Source organism: Anolis carolinensis, chromosome 1 (genome assembly GCF_035594765.1).
Source record: "Anolis carolinensis isolate JA03-04 chromosome 1, rAnoCar3.1.pri, whole genome shotgun sequence".
Taxonomy (NCBI): Eukaryota; Metazoa; Chordata; class Lepidosauria; order Squamata; family Dactyloidae; genus Anolis; species Anolis carolinensis.
This window is the reverse complement of record NC_085841.1, coordinates 109028941-109034940: the sequence shown is the minus strand read 5'-3', so window position 1 is coordinate 109034940 and position 6000 is coordinate 109028941. Positions and strand designations below refer to the sequence as shown.

At 41.8% G+C, this 6000-nt stretch overlaps 1 long non-coding RNA gene across 1 annotated transcript in view; it reads left to right on the top strand.

The window, feature by feature from the left end:
- Window positions 1-1383: 1383 nt before the first annotated feature.
- Window positions 1384-6000, top strand: part of LOC107983466 (uncharacterized) — a 129901-nt gene continuing 125284 nt past the window's right edge. Inside the window, exon 1 of the long non-coding RNA XR_001730886.2 lies at window positions 1384-1581. This is a non-coding gene — a long non-coding RNA (uncharacterized LOC107983466). The remainder of the gene's footprint in view (window positions 1582-6000) is intronic.

The following is a 6000-nucleotide window of genomic DNA, read 5'->3' as shown; positions in this document are numbered from 1 at the left end:
GGTGTCATCTGTACGCAGATGATGTCCAGCTCTGTCACTCCTTCCCACCTGTCACTAAAGAGGCTGTTCAGGTCCTGAACCGGTGTCTGGCCGCTGTGTCGGACTGGATGTGGGCCAACAAATTGAAATTGAATCCAGACAAGACAGATGTCCTCCAGTCGTAAGGCTGAACAGGGAATAAGGTTACAGCCTGTGTTGGACGGGGTCACACTCCCCCTGAAGACGCAGGTTCGCAGTCTGGGTGTGATCCTGGACTCATCGCTGAGCCTGGAGCCCCAGGTCTCAGCGGTGGCCAGGGGAGCCTTCGCGCAACTGAGACTTTTGCGCCAGCTGCGCCCGTTCCTTGGGAGGTCTGACTTGGCCATGGTGGTCCACGCTCTGGTTACAGCTCGTTTGGATTACTGCAACGCTCTCTACGTGGGGTTGCCTTTGAAGACGGCCCGGAAGCTCCAACTAGTACAACGGGCGGCAGCCAGATTAATAACTGGGGCGGCATACAGGGAGCGTACCACCCCCCTGCTAAGCCAGCTCCACTGGCTGCCGATATGTTACCGAGCCCAATTCAAAGTGCTGGTTTTGACCTATAAAGCCCTAAACGGTTCTGGCCCAATTTACTTATCCGAACGTCTCTCCTCATATGAGCCAGCTAGATCCCTAAGATCATCTGCTCTCGGTCCCACCTGCCTCGCAGGCGCGCCTGGTGGGAACGAGGGACAGGGCCTTCTCGGTGGTGGCTCCCCGGCTGTGGAACACCCTCCCCACAAATATCCGACAAGCCCCAACTCTTCTGGGTTTCAGAAAGGCTGTGAAAATATGGCTGTGTGCACAAGCTTTTAACGAGTAATATGATAACGTTGACATGGTCCGATTGAAGGCTGAAGCATGAGGTTTTTAGACAAATGGATCTAATTTACTTATGTTTTAATTTTTATAATGTATTTTAATGATGTATTTTATAGTTTTAATTGATTATATGTACTGTTTTTGTTTTATTATTATGTTCTTGGCATTAAATGTTGCCAACTGTGTAAGCCGCCCTGAGTCCCCCCGGGTGAGAAGGGCGGGGTATAAATTCTGGAAATAAATAAATAAATAAATAAATAAGGAATATGAAAGTGTAAAGGAATAGCAACAAGTTCCTTTGTGTCCTAACTTACTAAAAAAAATAAGGTATTTTCAAACAGAATTATGTTGTAGCTGCATAATTAACAAATCCACATTGTCATGCCCCCTCTCACAGAGGCTTTTATTGTTTTATTTGTCAAGCTTCAGTAGTCCTCTTAGTTACAATGGATTTAGTCCTCTTTTGTATAGTTCTCTTTCTCTCTCTCTCTCCCTCTGTGTGTGTGTGTGGGGGGGGGAGGAACCTTATTTAGACCCTGTCCCTTTAACCTCCCCCCTCCCAAGAGGTGCAGATTGCAGTCCTCCTTAGCAACTCCTTTGCAGCAATTTAGTTAGTCAAAGAGTGCCAGAAGTCTAGAGGCTGCAACATATTTCACATTTAAGCTTGAGGAAACAAAGTTTAAGAAGACAAAGCCAGATAAAGGACACAGGAAAGAGGCCAGAAAGGAAAATATCTTTGTAAGTAATAAAGAGAATATCAGTTAAGTTCTGAGCTCCCATCCATTCCTTCAAAGTATTCGTTTATCCGTCAGAGGAGTTAGGGCATGTTATTATTTTTGTTTATTGCACCTTTTTGTTGTGAGTTTCCAACTCTGCTCTCACTGAGAACTGGGCACCTGAAAGTTAGCTCAAGGGACAGAACACACATATTAGAACTTCTTTGGGAGCTATTTTTCATGCTATTTTGTTAGGTATCTAGAAAACATATTACATGGTTCCTTCATTATTGTTCTCATCCTGTGTTTCTGAGGCATGGTTGTTTGCATGAGAAAGAATCACAATGCAGACCTCTAAGATTTCCTAGAGAGCTGATGCAACCCCCTGACCGAACATGATCCAGTTGCTCATTCCTGAGTTAGATAAATGGGAGATTTGTTTACTTCATTCAGCTTACTTTTTTATCAAGTAAGGCCTATCACATTTTGGGATAGCATGGAACAATGTTTTGAGAAAATGACTCCATTCCTCAATGGCCATTTTATTATTACCTGCTTTTTTGTTCCCAGCTCAGAACTTCCATTGACCTATTTCTCTAATGTAATTTACAGATGTTTGGAAAAAAATTGTTTGGTCTGGAAGACTAGTTTGATTTGGAAGACTAAGACCTGCATTGAATTACATTCCATGGCTGTGTAGATTAATATAAAGCAGTTCAATGCACTGAAATTGCATTATATGGCAGGGTAGATGGGGCCAAAAACTCCATTGTTGTTTTGTGTCAGCCAGAGAATGCTTGGTTGGGCTGAAGGAGAGAGCAAACCAAAAGTTACAGAATCATAAAGTTGGAAGAGACCTCATGGGCCATCCAGTCCAACCCCCCCTGCCAAGAAGCAGGAAAACAGCCATCCAACCTCTGTTTAAAAGCCTCCAAAGAAGGAGCCTCCACCACACTCAGGGGCAGAGAGTTCCACTGCTGAACAGCTCTCACAGTTAGGAAGCTCTTCCTAATGTTCAGGTGGAATCTCCTTTCCTGTAGTTTGAAGCTGTTTTTCCACGTCCTATTCTCCAGGGCAGTAGAAACTTGCTCCCTCCTCCCTATAACTTCCCCATTATTTATACATGGCAATCATGTCTCTTTTCAGCCTTCTCTTCTGCAGGCTAAACATGCCCAGCTCTTTAAGCCGCTCCTCATGGGGCTTGTTCTCCAGACCCTTGATCATTTTAGTGGTCCTCCTCTGGACACATTCCAACTTGTCAACATCTCCCTTAAATTTCAGTGCCCAGAATTGGACACAGTATTATAGGTGTGGTCTGACCAAGACACAATAGAAGTGCAGCTTCTGAGCTAGCAAGCAGGAAATGCATCTATACCAACTGGGACATAGAAAACATTGATGTCCTTTCCGTGGCTATAGCTGAAACTGACATTTTCTATCTCGCCCTCATTGCCTATTCTTGCTGATCTCAACATCTGCAGTGAATACCAATCTTTGTCCACCATTAAATTTATTTATTTATTTATTTATTTGTGGTACTTTTACCCTGCCTTTGTCAACCCAGGAGGAGACTCAAGGCAGCTTCACAACATGGCAACAATTCAATGCCTTTAAAAACATAGTACAAAAACAACCATTTAAAAGTAAAACATTAAAATTCAATTAAAAGCATTAACCTTTTGACTCTGAGCAACAGAGTAAATCACATGATCCATAGTCGTAGTTCAGGCTGTTCCACCTGTCTGTTCTGTATCTTCATATCTATTACTGCACCAGATTTCCAAAGGCTTGGTCAAAGAGCCATGTCTTCACCTTTTTGCAGAAGATCAGGCGGGAGGGGGCTGATCTAATCTCCCTTGGGAGGGAGTTTGATAGCCGAAGGGCCACCACTGAGAAGGCCCTGTCTCTCGTCCCCGCCAATCATGTGGAAAGAAGGTGGGACTGAGAGCAGGGCCTCCCCAAACGATCTTAGACTCTGAGATGGTTCATAGAGGGAGATACACTCGGACAGGTAAACTGGGACAGAACCATTTAGGCCTTTTTAGGCTAAAGCCAGCACTTTGAATTGTGCTCGGTAGCAAAAATGTTTATAGGGACATAGAGTAAAGGCCTCAAGCTCAGGCAGCAGAAATCAAAATGCATTCCGTTTTGCCCCATTGCTACCACTATTCCAAGAAGGACATCTTGATATCTTTCCTCCCTTGCTTGCCCCTTGAGAGAGAGAGAGAAAAAAGAGACAGACGTTTTGTCTGCATATGTGGGCCATTAGAGCCACCTCCATATCGCTTGTTCCTTTCTCATCTCATAGTAAGGACTGCAGATCAGGCAGGAATAGCCCTGATTGACTTTTTTGCTACTTTTATTAACTTTGACTCATGTTTAAGCAATGCATATGAATACATAGGTTAATAAGGTTGATTGAAGCAGCAAGGATTAATTAAAATGCACATACATTTTTCAGTTGAGGCTGCATCCAAATAAACTTGCATAGGACTTAGCTGTAAATATGACAGCCAGAACCACCTTCCCTTTATGTGCTTGTTTGGAATATTGCTGGAAATCCCGGATGCTGCTTTTCTCAAAAACAATCCTCTTAGAAGCATAATTTTATTTGCCAAAGCATACAAAGCCACAGCCCTATCATCCCTGCTAATTGGGGTTTTTTGTAGTTATGAAAGGGACTTTTTAAATCTATACAATGTCATTAGTTATATTCCAGTTAGCTATATCCAAATATGGCTTTCAGTGTAAGCTTGTATCTATGTGAGAAGGTGCAAATATATAAAGAGCTTGTAGCAATTGCTGAAGATTTTCTGTACACCTATGGGACATAGAGGGTGTTGATGCCATTGAACCTCCATGAATTAATTAGCCCTTAGTTCTTACTTTACTGTGAATACCCTCTCCTATGGGTTTCTGAATTTACTCCCAAGGCTGTGTCAGGCAGGCGACTGTTTAGCTGAGCTTCTATACCAGCTGGCAGCCAATGGTACTCTTCGGGGACTTGAGAACGGGAAAGGCAGCCAATCATGCATGGTGCAATTTACATCTGATTGATGAAGATCTTAGAATCACAGAAACAATTAATTTGTACCAGGGCTCCTGTGGGTCCAAATTTGAAAGATTTTGCCACTGGTAGAAACATTAATTTTCATCTTGATCAATCTTCCATCTTTTCATATGTCACATTTGTTCAAGAGGCACCTTTAAAATCATGCATGTTAAGCAGCAACTTGGCCACAGTATGTGTATGTATGTGTTTCAGGATTAAATAATCTAGTTAAAAGGATTAATTGATTGAACACATTTGTGGCTAGTCAAAGGGAATATTTTAGCCAGCTTCTGTGAAATTTTGAGGTGAAAGTTTGCTTTTTGTATCCTGCCCAACAGATAAGGTTGTTTTTATTTACAATCAGAAAAGTGACAAGGATTCATAAAAGGGCAAAACCTAAGTGATTAAAATAAAACCCAATGATTGTAGTTAAATAGAACTCTTAGGAAATTGAGTGAGGACAAGGGAAGCCATACATATAAGTTGCTTTGAAAGCAAACCCCATTGCACTTAGTGGGATTTAATAACTGTTGAAATGCTGACAGTCAATACAACACATCTTCCTTCCCACTTGTTCTAATAGAAACAAAAAGGAAAACCTCTTGCTTTCCAAGAAGTGTCAAAGATTCCCCCCCCCCCCAACCAATATAGTATGGGATTTATTGTGGAATTTATTGGACCGATTAGGACTTACCTTGTCAAAATCCATTAAACATATTCAAATGATTGTTTCAAGATTAGCTGCTAGGGCTAAATTGGAGAGGGAAAATGCATGCAAATTCTTCCCCCAGTTTTCCCATGTATCTGGCTGCTCTAGAAATGTCCATGATTTGAAGGGGAAATTGGCAACAAGGAAACAAGAGTATTGTGTATCATTGATATAATACCTGCCATTCAGGGAACGTGGATTGTTTTGTTGAACAGTTTTGACTGTGGATCCACCAGAGGTGGATCTAACAATTTATGGACTAAAAGATAAATGTCCATGCTGTTAGTAGATGACAAATATATAAGATTAATATAGTAGTGATGTGTGGTGCTGCAATGCTAAGACATAATATTCTGTGACCCACTTAACTGTTTAAGCAGCCTGGTACAACCAAGGGGATTCCAGTTTGGCCATAGTATGGTGATAATAGTAGCTGAACTATATTTATATGTTGGATGAAGTGTAGTGGGAGACTCTTTTTCACCACCGTAGAGTTGGTAGATAATCTAAACAAAAATGTAATGAGCATTGGAATCATTTGATATGATGCACCATAAACTCCCCCTTATCATTAGGGTAGTGGATAAAATGTATGACAGACAATATTTGACTGGGTATATGCCTTCTGTGAAGGAATAGTGGCTTTGGATCTTACAAACAACCCTAGTTACCAAGTACAT